Source organism: Octodon degus, unplaced genomic scaffold (assembly GCF_000260255.1).
Source record: "Octodon degus isolate 3935 unplaced genomic scaffold, OctDeg1.0 scaffold00215, whole genome shotgun sequence".
In the NCBI taxonomy this organism is placed as follows: Eukaryota; Metazoa; Chordata; class Mammalia; order Rodentia; family Octodontidae; genus Octodon; species Octodon degus.
The window spans coordinates 2,894,043-2,907,099 of record NW_004524791.1 but is presented as its reverse complement, the minus strand read 5'-3'; the positions used below and the strand labels follow the sequence as shown (position 1 = coordinate 2,907,099).

The window sequence follows — 13,057 nt, the reverse complement described above, 5'->3', positions numbered from 1 at the left end:
CGCCCAGAATCCCGGCACCCCAGCGCCGCGCGCCGGCGGCCGCATCTGTTTTGCCTTCCTTCGCGTATCATTCCTGTTCGTGCCAACCTACAGAAAGGCTCCAAGCCGCTGCCCGCCCCGGCGCGTCCCTCTTTCTCCTCTTCTTAGACCCGGCCGAGTTGTCTCTGGCCGAAGCGAAACAGCACACAGCCCCTAGCGTCTTTCCCTTTCTTTCCCGCTGGGCTGTCGCACATTTTGCTTCTTGGAGACGAGAGGGGTCCCAGGGTCATCATCCTAGGAGACTGAAGGGCCACAATTTCTGAGCGCAGCGTCCTTATTTGCATCTCATTTGGCATAAATCTGCATGTGAAGACCCAAGGTTTCCAATTACCAGTATGACATTCAGCAGTGGACCGGAATAGGCCCCTCTCCCAGGTTTCTGGCAAGCCTGGCCCCAGCCCCACCTCCTGGGGCGGTATGAGGTTGTGACACGAACGTCTGGCGTCTGTGTTCCCAGGTTGTGGGCTCAGACTGTGGCGGTGTCGCTTATCCACAAAACTGCAGCCGGGCCTTGCAAAAGGTAGAGACCCTGAGCGCATTTTGCGCCGTGTGTGGGCTTCCAGCGTCGGGCATGCGGCTTGGGTTTCGTGCGCCACTCAGCTGTCGGCACCGCTTTCCTTCCTGGCTGCCCAAGTTTGGGGCTCTTGCACTTTGAGAAGCACCTTGATCCTCCAAGCAGTGTGTCCATGCGCAGGTGGAGCGCCCTGCAGCCCACACACAGCCCTGAATCTGGGTCCAGGAGTCAGGGACAGGTCTCTGGGGACTGGTCTCCAGGTCCCTCAGCCAGTGCAAACACCACGCTGTAGTCTCAGTTGTTGTTTTTTGCAGAACCCGGGATAGAACTCAGGCCCTTGCTCTTGCCAGGGAAGCGCTTATTCCACTGAGCCATCTCCCCGGCTCCTGTAGTCTCAGTTTTTGAAACCTTTGTTGAGTCAACAGTGTGATAGTCTGGCCCAAGCAGGCACTCTCAGGCTTTGGAGATGGGTCACCCTGTGATACAGACCAGACCCAGCTCCAGGTGCTGCGCTAGTCCTGCCTGCTGGGCAAGGAGGTGCCCTGGAGTGGGCTGCAGTCTGTGCCAATCTGCCCCATCACCATCCCTGTGGGCCCTGACAGCAGCTAGCACTGCTGGGCTCCATGTCTGCCTCTTTCCACAAGCAGTCAAGCCTGGGACCCTACATTGCAGGGCAGGGTCTCCCCAATTTGGCCTCCCTGGAATGGACTCCCAGGCTGGGAACTGCTGAGCCTCACCTCTTGCATGCTGCTAGTGATACTAGGATGGGAGACCACACTGCCTGGAAGATGATGCCATCTGCTTCCCAGGGCAAAACTGCTGACCCAGGGACCCGAGCAGGGTTTCGGGGACAGTTGTGGGTTTGGGCTTCCATTGGGCCAGACGTTATGGGGTAGGAGCACAGTTCAGTTAAAAGAAGGCCTCGAGAGCTTCCCTGGGGAAGGCACTGTCCCCTGGCTTCTCGACCTCCCCATGGAGCTCAAGCAGACGTGCCTGCCCCAGGGCACAGGGCCAGGCTGACCCACAACTAGGCCTCTCTGAGACCACTGTACTACTCTCAGGAAAACAGCTGATGTTTCCCCTAAGGGCAGCACCACGGCACTCAGCACCCAGCTCCCAGCTCAGGGCTGGGACACGGACAGTAAGATGGTTTACCCAGGAGCCCTGAGCCGTGCCGCTCTGGTGGCCCACAGGTCCCCATATACTTATTTCCACTGGCCTGGTCTGCCTGACACCCAGGGAGCTTGGGGACTGCATATCCCAGAGTGGTCCTTGGTGGAGCAGGGATCCCCATAAGCACCGTCCTCTTCTCACTTTCAGTTAAGATTCTGGTGGCTGTGGCTACCCCAAAACATTCCTCCAGTTTTATCTAAAAATCTTCCACAGACGTTTATATAGCTTCCAAGAGCATAAAACCTGACACACCAGAAATACAAATAAAATGGTGGTTAATGGATTCTACACACGGTAAGAGCTGTGATGACCACTATGAATCATTTTGAAAATATGAGAATAACTTGTCCTTAAACATCTGAATTTTCATGCAGGCCCTTACCCAAAACGACGAGGCTTTGAGAGTTTTTTGTTTTTTTTTCCAGAACCAGGGATTGAATTCAGGCCCTTGTGCTTTCCAGGCAAGGGCTTATTCTACTGAGCCATCTCCCCGGCCCCATCCAGTGGGTTTTGAACATAACACCAAAAGCAAGATCTATGACAGAGAAGTTTGATGGGTTGGGTTTCGTAAAATTTGAAACTTCTCCTCCGCAGGAGATGCTATTACAAAACCCAGAGGACCAGCCAGGCCTGGGCAGGGTACTTGAGAAACTGTCTGGAAAGGGCTGTAACCCAGATGAGCAAGGAAGCCTCTATGCTGAGCAAGAAGATGCGGCCCCTGCGTGGGTGCGAGAGCTGGGCTGATGCCCACGGGAGCAGATACAGCGGCAGGCTGCCCATGAAGAGGGGCTGGGTCTTGCCGTGCCAGGCAGTGCAACTCAGATCTACAGACGTCGATGGCCCTGCCCATTGGACAACACACCCCAAGCCTGACAGCACTAGCTGTTGCTGCAGGAAGTTGCTTTGTGCAGTGCTGTGTGGAATCATCCTTCAGAAGGAGGTTTGGAGTTCATTACCAACCAAGTGTACCTCACATGCAATCCCACGCCCCTGCTCCTCAGTGCTCCTGAGCACATCCTTGAGAAGGCTGCCATGATGGAAGCAAAGGTGGAAAATACCCTAAATTGGAAGCAACGGGGTCAAACTCCAGTGGACAATTTAACAATCTGTGGGAATCAGACGAGGGCTGATTGTTAGTCACAGAAAGAAATGAGCTGTGAGCCACCAAGCAACTGGAAGGAAACATGAACACTCATTGCTCAGAAGCCCACCTAGAAAGCCACACTGTCTGATTCCACCACCTGCTGGGCTGCAAGAGGCTGAGATCTGTGGTGCCTGGGTTTGTGGGCAGGGTGGGCAAGTGGGTCCCAGGGCATCGGGCTGACACTGCATACATAGTGATGGAGGATACCTGTCATCATACAGTACCCAACCCACAGAATGCAGAACCCCAGAGTGAGCCCCACCACACATGGGGTGCATCCCTGTGACCCCAGCACTCTAAGAGCATCATGAGTTTGAGTTCAACATGGGCAACTTAGTAACATTGTGAGACTGTCTTAAAACAAATAAATAAAATGATGTAAACTGTGGGCTCTAGTTCATAACATCAAGTCTGCATCTGCTCCTGAAGTGTAGCCCAGCCCCGTTCGGGTGCACGCACTGTGGGGCAGTGGCAACAAAAACCAGGGTCTTGGGGACTCTGCATTTAGTTCCATTTTCTGCAAACCCAAAACTGCTCTAGAATTTAAATCTGTAGGCAAAAAAGCCCAGCAAACCAAACCACAGAAACAGACATTCGGGGACTGGTGAGATGGCTCAGTGGTCTAAAGCACCTACTTTAGAACAAGCTTAGCAAATCACAGGGACCGCGGTTCAATCCCCCAGCACCACATGCCAGCCAGCCCCGCCCCCTGGTGGGCTGAGCTGGCCACACACACACACACACAAATAAATAAATTTTTTTTTTAAAAAAAGAAACAGACATTCGATTGATTGATTGATTGATTGATTGATTGATTGTCTTTTTGAGATAGGGTCTCACTTTGTAGTTCAGGCTGCCCTCGAGCTCACTATGTAGCCCAGGCTGGCCTCAACTCACAGTGATCCTCCTGCCTCAGCCTCCTGAATACTGGGATCACAGGTGTGTGCCAGCACACCCCACTCAACATCTTTAAATATCACATGCTAATGCCATGGGGTCTGAGTGGTTGAAAAGCACCCATGACCCCTGCCAGCCCTCCCTGCTCTGCCTAAGCTCTGCTGCAGCCTCCTGACAGGATTAGCCTGAGGTTGGACAAAGAGGTTCCATGAGTCTCACCTCTTGTTCCCCCTTAGGCATGAGTTGGGAAGCTTGCAGCCTCACTCACGCCCAGAGCCCCAGGCTGAAGCTCTGAGTCTCAGCTGGTGGTGACCCAGCAGCTCCAAGACTCTGCAGGATGCCCTTGTGCAGGTGTCTTGTGTGGCACTTAGGGATGGTGACTAGATCTGGAAATCCATGTGGCAGGATGCGAGCGAGTGCCTGCCCTGCCCCTCTGTCTTCACAGCTCCTGGGGCTGTGAGGATGGTGGGAAGTCAGGCGAGCACAAATGCCTGTCCAGCGGTGGCTGCTGGGTGCATCGCAGAGCCTTTCTTAGATGCATGTGGCTGCGTAAGGGCATGGAAGCCTGTGTGTGCTCCGTGTCCAAACCAAGAGGGGAAGACATGGGCTGCAGACAGAGGGACAAAGACCGGCAGGATTGGGTCCTCTGCCAAGCTAAGAGCTCCATGTGCCTGCTCCTCTTGCTTTCTGCCTTTCTCCATAGGAGGAGAGCACTTTCTGCAATGTGACAGCTTCCCAGGTGACTTCCCAGCTGCTCCTTGCAGCCAGGAAAGAATGACGTAGATCTGGCACCATGGGAGTGGCTCTTGTTCCTCTTCAACTGAGAACCACATGTGGTATACGTGGTCGGGGCACGGGTGATTGCAGCCCCATGTCCCTGGAGGGTTGGGAACTTCCTGACATCCAGGTCAGGACAGTGTTCTGAGCCAGACTTGTGCTGCTAGCGTTGTGTCGCTGTGGCCAAATCCCTGAGAGCAACCTCAAGGAGAAGGGATTTACTTTGGCTCAGGGCTCAAGGGATCAGTCCACGATCCGCTGGTTCCGTGGCCTCTGGCAGGTGGTGCACCAGAACAAAGCTCCTGTCATGGTGGCTGGGAAGCAGAAGGAAGGTCTGGGTCTCCAAGGTGTGTCTGTGCCCTCTCTCTTCATCCTGCTCCATCTCCTAGGTCCAGGTCACTTCCCACGAAGCTATCAAATTCCCCATTATCAGGGCTCGGCCCGCTGTGGTGTCAGAGCCCTCAAGGTCCAGCTGCCTCTCCAGAGCCATGGCAGCAACCTTACCACTCCCACATGGCCTTGGGACATGTTAGAGCCAAAGTAGAACAGAACAAGTGTCTCCCTCTTCACCAGCCTCTCTGGTCCTCTCCTTGTGCATCAGCCCTTGCCCTAGAAAAAGTCCCAGCTCCCGAGCCTCCTCCCATAGCTCCGACTCTGCCCTTGGCCTTGAAGTCACACTCTGCCCAGAGCACTGGGCCAGGAAGTGCTTTCAGGTGGGCATCTGCCCTGGGCCACACATGCGGAGATGCCTTCCTGCCTGAGGCTGTGACAGTCAGTTCAGGCCAGTGGGTAGCCACCATACCTTTGGCTTCCTGCCCCATAGTACTCGGGGGTCAGAAAATCAAGGTCATAGGCAGGACTGCTGCCAGAGGGTGTGGGGATGGGTCCTGACCAGTGCGAGGCCACTGTGCACACAGGAATCTGATAGTGCCGCTGACCTGCGGCCCTTCCAATAGAGAGGTGGAGCCTCTAGAGGAGCCCTGGTTGCTGCCAATCTTCCTGTTTCTGCTGAGGCTGCTGCCCATCTACATACTCTGAGGACATGCGACAGATGCCTGGTGTGTGTCAGGGTGTCCAGAGCCTCTGTGAGCTCTGCATGCCCAGAGATGGTGCTGCCAGCTGCCTCTTGCCATCCCGGGGTGCAGCCAGGTCTCTGGGCATGGGTGCCTGGCAGGAGGCTTTACTTTGACCTGTGTGGTCCTAGGAAGTGACCAGAAGCAGCACCAGAGCTAAGGGACTCCTCTTGTGTGGGGGCCTGACCCAAGTGCAGGTGTATGGTACATGGCAAGCTTGGGTTTGGAACAAAAGGCCACCTGCAGTCTGACACCATTCTCATGCTGGGTCCACAGTGGCAGACCCACAGAGATGGAAAGTGATGAATGGTGACCATGGCCTTGAGGAGGGACAGGGTGACTATTTACTACACAGGGCTTCATGGGTGATAAAAATGTTGGGATATTAGTTCACAGCGATGGTCACTGTCATTGTGCACTGTGCGAAACTCCCATGTGTGCCCTTCGGTGCCCGGCACCATGCAAGTCTGCATGGACCCTAGTGGGCACCCAGCCCCTCCAGAAGCCAGGTGCAGCCGGGAGAACACTAAAATAACTCCAGGCACTGTAGAGAGCAGCTGAGGTGGTGTGGCCTGACGGGGAATTACGGACACACAGAGGAAGGGGAAGCTTCCCAGGGCATGGTGGAGAGCCGGGGGCAGTGGGGCACAGGCACAGCCTCAGAGCTCTGGGTCACAAGCTGTTCCCCTGCAAGGGACATAAACAAGTCCACAGAGCAGCCTCTCCACAAGCCTCTAGCTTCCTCAAAGCACGGTGGCTCTCAGCCTTCACCCCTTCTCTCTTCCTCTTTCTTCCTGCATGGAACACAGGCGCCTGGAGGCAGAGCTGGGAAGGCCAAGCACCAGCCGGGTGGGCTGAAAGCGTGCAGACCTGGCCCCTGCAGGGTGCTCAGTGGGAAGCCTGGTGTGTGCTGTGCTCTGACAACTTCTCCAGGCAGGATGTGAGAGGCAGGGTGCGAGGGGCGGGGGAGGGCGTGGGCAGCAGCGGGTGGCCATGAATAAAGACCACCCTGGGCAGGACATCATGGGCAGGATGCCAGGGGAAGGACATGGAGGGCAGGACACCAGGAGTAGGATGCCAGGGGCTGGATGCCAGAGGCAGGATACGGAGGGCAGGATGCTGGGGCAAATCTGGAAGCCAGGAGGAAGTGGGCACAGGTGGCCTTTGAGATAACGCCCAGCACAAGGTGTGGCCAGCAGCTTGCAGAGAGGCCAGGCCAAGTCTCCATCCTGCAGCTAGGGGACAGCAGGGCCTGGCCAGGCCTCACCTTATGCCAGACTTTATTTTATTTTTTTGGTACTGGGAATCAAACTCAAGGCCTCACACTTGCCACACAGATGCTGTGCTGCTGAGCTACATCCCTGGCCCCAGGCTTTATTGTTTTAATGAAAGTTAAGATTGTTTTTTAATTGTGGAAAACTAGAACATGAAATTTTACCATTTTAATCACTGAGGACACATGCACACTGTGACCATCAGCAGCACATGGCCCCATGCCTTTCTGTTGCTATGGTCTTCTTTTCTCAGGAAAAAGAAGTACCATCCATACACGGTTCTTAAGCTCAGTTTGGTGTTCAGGTATCCAGCACTCAGGGACCCTTGAGGTGGTGGCTGCTGGGGGCACCACCCATACTCTTGTAGCTGTTGTTTTCTAAGTGCCTCCCATGAACTGGCAGAAGGCAGAGTGGCCGCGGGCTTGCCCAGGTGGAGGAGGCCGAGCCTAGTTGGGCCTTGGAAGTGGAGGCTCTGCATCACTCCAAGCCATTGTCCTCTCTATGCCTTGGGACCTTCTGGTTGGAGGGGCATGAGCTGCCGTGTGCAAAGATGGGAGGGGTTCTGCCTTCTAGTGAACATGTGGGGAGAATGTTCTGGGCCCAGCCCTGCCTCTGTATTTTTAGGCTCTGGGCAAGACAGCATGAAGGAATCCACAGTGAGGCCACAGCTTCTGGATCATCTATCCATCCATCCATCCATGATCAACTTGCCACCCACCCACCATCCACTCATTCATCCATCTATACCAGATTGGAATTCAAGGTGACACAATGTGGCACTGGCCAGCAGACTTGTTTGAGTTGAGAGCTGACACCATCACCTGGGTGGGGTGTTCTGGGGACCAGGTCTGCCACTCCTTTCAAGCAACACTTCCTTAGTTCTTGCGAACCAGATCTCTGGCATGGAGGTTTCCATCCAAAACGAGCCGAGCACGGCAAGATGTGTGCCACCCTGGGCAGTAGCATTCGACCCTAGGAGCACCATCGTCAGGTCCTGTGTCACTGCCTGTGTGGGCCACATCCCCTCAGGGAGTGTGCTCCCTGCCCCTGATGTCTTTGAGCATCTGACTCCATCCTTGGATGAGCACTCTGGGTGTGGGCTGCAGTGAGCTGTTACCTTTGAGAACTCTAGGGTCACTGGGCCACCATGATCCTCCCATCTATACGCAGCAGAGCCAGTGTGCCCTCACTGGAGTGGGTTCACATTGAGTGAGGGCCTGGGGGCCCTGGGGGCAGGCAAGCGACATTGTTACAAGTACCACAGGGCCCTGGCTCCTTAGGTGTGCAGGCAGCATGGTGGGGTGGCCCCAGCTGCCTTGGAGATGGTGCAGAGTTTCCCTCAGCCACCCCCGCCTCGCCCTCCCTGTGCAGGTACCTGGCGATCCCCGCTGTCTTCCCCGGGGCCTAAGAGGCCGCAGGACTTTCCGTCACCAGGGTCACCCCTATGCTCCGAGTCAGCACTCAGCCCAGGCACAGAGAAGGCACAGAGCTACTATGCGCTGGGCTTGGGCCTGGGCAGATGAGTCCCTAGCCATGTGGCATAAGTCCCCACCTCTGGGGACCACAAGCCACACGTAGGCAGGGATACACCCTCACCCTGAAGACCCTTGGGAGTGGTAGTGCTGCCCTGGACCTGTGGGTGCTCGAAGGCCTTTTCTATGGTGACTGAAGGAGATGCCTGAGACCTCTTTTTGCTGGGTCTCAGCTCCTGGGGCCACGTGGACAAAGGGCAAGTCCTACTTCCTGTACCTTGGGGCAGGACCAACCTCACCACCCCTCAAGGGGGCAGCAGTCACAGCCCTTCCTCCCCCAAGGCTGGCATGCAGAGCTGGCATGCGCTCTTGTCCATTGCTTTGGCGAAATCCAGGTGGCACAAAGGGACAGGAAGGGACTTGCTCCTGACAAGGAAACTGAGGAGCTCGATGCTGGACACAGTGTGCCCGTGCTGATACACCTGCGCCGGTCTATGCCGCCCCTAGGGACCAGTGTAGAGCTGTGGAATTCATGGATGAGGAAATCTTTTATGTAACAATTTAAAACTAAGTGACATCCAGGTATGGTGCTGCATATCTGTAATGCCAGCAGCTGGGAGGCTGAGGCAAGAGGATTGCTGTGAGTTCAGGGCCAGCTTGGGCTATATAGGGAGACTCTGTCTCTAGAAACCAGAAAACAACCATCATTTTCCCTCGTATTCAGCGTAAACTGATTGACAGTGTTCGGGTCCTCACTTCCCAACTAAGTCTGAAAGTTGTCTGTTTGGCCACCGCCAATGCTGCAGAGCCCAGCACCTCTGAGGTTGGCCAGGGCCACACTTGCAGCAGGGCCCTGGGGCAGACTGTCAGTGCCTACAGGGTGGGAACGCACTGGGCAGTCGCAGTCTGCTCTCCAGCTGCCTGGGGTGGGGGACACCTAGCCTTCTCAGTTTCAGACAGGAAGCTGCCTCCGCAGGCCCGCTGGGATTGCACCGCTGCACCATCTGCTTGCAGTACGGCCAGCTGGATGCCCCACCCTGTGGGGATGACCGCCACCCCCAGCCTCAGGGACCTGGGGTCTGAGAAGCCCATGGGTGTGCACAGTGGGCCGGGTGGGATCTACTTGAGTTTTCTGCCTCCTGCGGCTGGGTCTGAGTCAACTCTGAGGCTAGTGTATCAGGATAGATTCACCTGCTGTCTGTCTGTCTGTCTGTCTGTCTGTCTGTCTGTCTGTCTATCTGGGGCTGGGGATGGGGTGGGGGAGACCAAAACAGCCTTGAAGCTGAAGCCCCTGGGAAGTGAGGAGAAAGAGGCCTTGGAGTCCCCCCAGCACCATCCCTGGGGAAGGACAGCAGTGTCCCACAGGAGGCAGAACCCAGGCTATGTGACCACAGTGCCCCGGGGAGTGGTGGAAACTTAGACAGTTTGCCATAAAGAAAGGACCCAGAGCTAGTAGCCCTGGGCTGCTCTGCCCTGGGGTACAGTGGTGCCAGCCCAAGAGCCCATGGTGAGGTCGTCCCAGGGCACAGGGCCAAGGCTGGGGGGCTTGGAACCCTACCTGCCTGCTCTGCCAGGCCCTGGGACTGGGACTTTCCACACACTCAGAACACACCCAGCTGGGAGCAAGGAGGAAGCCCTGAGCCCACGGGCCTGCAGATTCCCACTTCCTTCTGGAGGCCCCTCGGCCGCCAGGGCACAGGGCCATGCGACCGCCCCACACCAGGGGCTGCACAGCCACAAGCTTCAGGACATGGGGGACAGAGTCCCAGCACAGTGCCCCATATAGCCGGCCTGCCGGCCTCAACCTAGCCTGAAGCACCAGGGCACAGGCCACATCACTCAGCTGCCAGGCCTGAGGAGCTGCCATGTAGCCACATGCCAGGGGGCTGCTATCTGGCTATAGCCCACTGTGTTCACTGCGCTGCATGGCTCTCCCAGCACAGCCCCACAGGGCAGGAGCCTCTGAAGGTGGAAACCACAGTCGGTGGCCCACCCAGGAATGCTGAGTGGTACACAGGGGGCACGAGGGAAAACCAAAGGAGAGCAGCAGTGGGCAGAAGCCTGGCTGGAGGCCACCCTTTGGGAGGGGCCCGGCATGGCAGAGTTCTCTGTGCACAGGGGCTGTGCCAGCACGGGGCTTGTCACCGGCATGAGCAGGGCATCAGGAGGTGGTGCTCTAGGTGTCAGCTATGGGAAGTCAGGTGGTACTGTCAGGTTTCCTCGGTGGGGTGGCTCAGCAGGGTCAGGCTGCCTGCTGGGCGGGGCTTCCCTGGGAGGCAGAGGCAGGGGCTCCCTCTCTTGGGATTCAGCTTGGCCCCGGTGCCAGCTCAGAGGTGATGGGCCAGGTGGGCAGGTGCTAGCCTCTCTGGTGCAGCCTTCGCTGAGCAGGCAGCAGCACCTTCGAGTTTGCATGAAGATGCCACCCTAGGACGGCTCTGGTGCCTGCAATGGTGCCACCTGCCTGCACCCTGGGGCCCAGCCTGAGCGTCTGGGGAAACAGGGCACAGTTCAGCAGAGGATTTGTGACCTTCGCTGGTGTTGCCTGGGGCAGGGTTCCACAGAGGGGATGGCACATGCAAAGGAGTGATGGCGTGGAGTGCTGGGTCTGCAGAGGAGAGGTCCAGAGGGAGGAGGAAGGCCAGGGTGGGGAACGGTGTGTGAGCCGGGGGCCCTGGGCTTCTCTCCACCATGGAATGCCCCTGGGAGAGTCCTGTGGCCCACCCTGAGCAGGTGGCTGTGTGTGGGGCCTGGTGATGAGATTTCATCTCCTCCCTCCAGCCCCTGCTGCCTCACAGACGACAGCTCTGAGCACTGGACGGGAGCCTGGCCCGGGGCTGTGCTTCCTGCCCAGGTGTCCATGTCATGCATGCACCGGAAGTGAAAGTGCAGGGGCCTGAGTCGGGCTGGGGTGCACGACACGCTGAGAAGTGAAAGTCACCCTAGCTCAGACACCTGCATGTCTCTAGGCTCCACTGGGGGCCACTTCCTCCCAAGAGTGGTGCCTGTTCTGGGCTTCAGTTGCCTGCACAGTGACTGCCACAGCAGGGACGGCAAGAGGAGGGGATGCTGGGAGAAGGCGCTGGCCTGAGGGAATGGTTGCAGAGGGGTCTCCTGTCTGGCCCCCACCCTACTTCCTCACTATGCCTTGGCCCTGTCCTCAGGCCAGGGCTCCCAGCCCTGGGTCAGGCCGGGGCCTTCATCAGGCGGCGCTCACAGAGCCACTGACACCTCTGGGGCCTCAGTGTCTCCATGCGACCTGTGGGTACAGCTGGGTGTGGTGTGGCCTCTGCCTCCTGCCCTGACAAGGACCCCAACACCACCTGCCCAAGAAGAGGGCCTGTGGGCCTTGGTCAGTACAAGGGGAAAGGAGAAGGCCAGAAAGGACAGGAAAAGTGTAGCGATGGGGCTGCCACAGGCCCCGTACCCCTCACACCCCGTGCTCCCTGACTGCCAGGGCCCAGCCCCTCTGGGTAGCCTCTTGTCCCTGTTGCACCAGGTGCAAGCTGTTCACGCTGCCCTCATCCCCTGCCACTGTGCCAGGAGGCCAGTGGATGGAAGCAGAAGAGACAGGGTTGCAGCCACACTGGCACACCTCGGGTAACGGCAGAGAGAGAGGGTTATTAGAGAGGAAGCAACAGAGGACAGGAGTGACGTGGTCCGTCAGGACACCTTAAGGCACCAGGGCCTGGAGGAAGAGGTAAAGGAAGAGGAGATGGAGATGGAGGAGTTGGAGGAGGAGGAGATGAAGGAGACAGAGGAGGAGGAAATGGAGAAGGAGGTAGAGGAGGAGGACATGGAGGAGGAGGTGGAAGAGAAAGATAGAGGAGGTTGAGGAGATGGTGGAGGAAGAGGTAAAGGAAGAGGAGATGGAGGTGGAGGAAGAGGAGATGGAGAAGAAAGAGATGGAAGAGGAGGAGGCGGAGGAGGAGCAGGGATAGAGGAGATGGAAGAGCAGGAGATGGAGGAGGAGATGGAAGAAAAGTTGGAGGAGGAAGTGGAGGAAGAGGAGATGGAGGTAGAGGAGGAGATGTAAGAGAAGCAGAGAAGAAAGAGGTGGAGGAAGAGGACATGGAGGTGGAGGAGGAGGAGATGGAGAAGGAGATGGAGGTGGTGGAGGAGGTGAAGGAGGAGGAGGTAAAGGAAGAAAAGGAGGAGAAGGAGGAAGTGGAGGAGGAGGTGGAGGAGGACTTGGAGGAGGAGGTGGAGGAGGAGGTGGAAGAAGAAGATAGAGGAGGAGGTGGAGGAAGTGGAGGAGGAAGAGGTAGAGGAAGAGAAGATGGAGGTGGAGGAAGAAGAGATGGAGATGGAAGAGGAGGAGATGGAGGAGGAGATGGAAGACGAGTTGGAAAAGGAGTTGGAGGAAGAGGTAGAGGAGGAAGTGGAGGAAGAGAAGATGGAGGTGGAGGAGAAAGAGATGGAGGAAAAGGAGGTGAAGGTGGAGGAGGTGTTGGAGATGGAGATGGTGGAGGAGGAAGAGGAGGAAAAGGAAATGGAGGTGAAAGAGGTGGTGGAGGAGGAAGAGGAGATGAAAGTGGGGGGGAGGAGATGGAGGAGGAGGAAGAAGTGGTGGAGGAAGAAGAGGAGGAGGAGGAGGAGGTGGAGGAGGAGATGGAAGTGGGTGAGGAGGAAATGGAAGTGGGAGAGGAGGAGATGGAGGAGGAGGAAGAGGTGGTGGAGGAGATGGAGGAGGAGGA

At 56.9% G+C, this 13,057-nt stretch overlaps 1 protein-coding gene across 1 annotated transcript in view; it reads right to left on the bottom strand.

Annotated features, from left to right (window-relative positions):
• The window catches only part of Cbfa2t3 (CBFA2/RUNX1 translocation partner 3), a 49,999-nt gene that overhangs the window by 34,595 nt on the left and 2,347 nt on the right, over window positions 1–13,057 (bottom strand). The window lies entirely within an intron of this gene.